Source organism: Hyaena hyaena, unplaced genomic scaffold (genome assembly GCF_003009895.1).
Source record: "Hyaena hyaena isolate Hyena2069 unplaced genomic scaffold, ASM300989v1 scaffold_4002, whole genome shotgun sequence".
In the NCBI taxonomy this organism is placed as follows: Eukaryota; Metazoa; Chordata; class Mammalia; order Carnivora; family Hyaenidae; genus Hyaena; species Hyaena hyaena.
Genome location: NW_024084618.1, coordinates 1 through 1588, shown reverse-complemented (window position 1 = coordinate 1588; position 1588 = coordinate 1). Strand labels below are relative to the sequence as shown.

General features: G+C 42.4%; 1 non-coding gene across 1 annotated transcript; it reads left to right on the top strand.

Moving 5' to 3' along the window:
- The first annotated feature begins 1447 nt into the window (after window positions 1–1447).
- LOC120227790 lies at window positions 1448–1554 on the top strand. The gene has a single exon (XR_005527334.1). It is a non-coding gene; the product is annotated as a U6 spliceosomal RNA (small nuclear RNA).
- Window positions 1555–1588: the final 34 nt, after the last annotated feature.

The following is a 1588-nucleotide window of genomic DNA, read 5'->3' as shown; positions in this document are numbered from 1 at the left end:
TCCTTGTGCTTAGCACTGCTCTCACACTACCAATAAAGATCAGACAGAAAGGCAGTGGATGAAGTCTAAAAGACAACAGCTTGAAGAGGGAAGTAGCAACATCCCAAGGGAGAAACAGCAAGGGTCATCAGGTGGGCACTCAGTCTGCTAACTCAGCAGGAAGGCCAAGATTATAGAAAAACACTTAACACTGACACACCGAACCAGCAGTGATTTAGAGCATGTGGTCTGAAGGGGAGTAGTTGCTGGTGTTGCTTAGAAAGGTCACCAGTTTGTCTGAGTACAAGTTAAACAGCATATGTAGGGAAGCCTAGGTGGCTCAGTCAGTTAAGTGACCGCCTCTTGATTTCGGCTTAGGTCATGATCTCACAGTTTTGTGAGTAAGAGCCACGTGTCAGCATAAGCTCTGCACTGACAGCTCAGAGCCCACTTGGGATTCTCGCTCTCCTCTCTCTCTGCCCTTCTCCTGTTCACACTGTCTCTTTCTCTCTCAAAGTAAATAAACTTTTTTTTTTTTTTTTAAATCACATAATATAGGGAAGCCTGGATGGCTCAGTCAGTTAAGCATCTGACTTCAGCTCAGGTCATGATCACGTGGTCTGTTAAGTTCGAGCCCTGCATCAGGCTCTGTGCTGACAGCTCAGAGCCTGGAGCCTGCTTCACATTCTGTGTCTCCCACTCTCTCTGCCCCTCTCCTGCTTGCACTGTCACTGTCTCTCTTTCTCAAAATAATAAACATTAAAAAAAATTTTAATCACATAATGTAAGTAAATTGCCAAACAAGCGAATTTCTCAATAATGTGATTACGGAGTCATTTTATTTAACGTTTTCTCTCAAATGACTGAGTAAATGTGCTCATTTAGTTAGTGACAGAACAGGATATGACCAAAGCCAAATCCAGCCATCTTCCACTGTGAGCCGCAGTTTAACTACCTTGAAAAAATAAAGGAAGTTATTACTAAGTAGACAATCTCTAAGAGCCTTTCATTCTCACAAGGTGCCAAGAAAAACATTTTCACGAACACCGTCTCGGTTAGAAAACAAAAAAGAGAATCTACCTTCTTCTGGAGATGTGGAAATTGGAACAGCTGTCAAATCATTAATCACATAATCAAACTCTCTCCCTTCTTTGGCGTACCTCTTCAGTACTGGAATACAGTCTTCTATTAGAACCTTCCAAAGAGAACAGGAATAGATGCATGTGAGACAACTCATGTGGAAGCAGGTAACCCCTTTGTACAGGAGGGAGGAAAATGCAAGCCATTGCTGAGACCCACAATGCGCTTCCATGAACAAGAATGCCTTCCATCCATGCCTATAAGAGCTACAATTCAATGCCTACTATATATTTTAGTATGCTTTCTCATTTAATTTAAGCCACAGTCTACAGGTACTATTATTATTCCTAGTTTATAAGTGGAAAACAAAGTTAACAGAGGTTACGCAGTGCTGGCTTTCGCAGCACACATACTAAAATTGGAAAGATACAGAGAAGATTAGCATGGCCCCTGTGCAAGGATGACACGCCAATGTGTGAGGTGTTCCATACTTCTGGGAGCGAGGGAGAAAGAAGAGACAGGTACCATA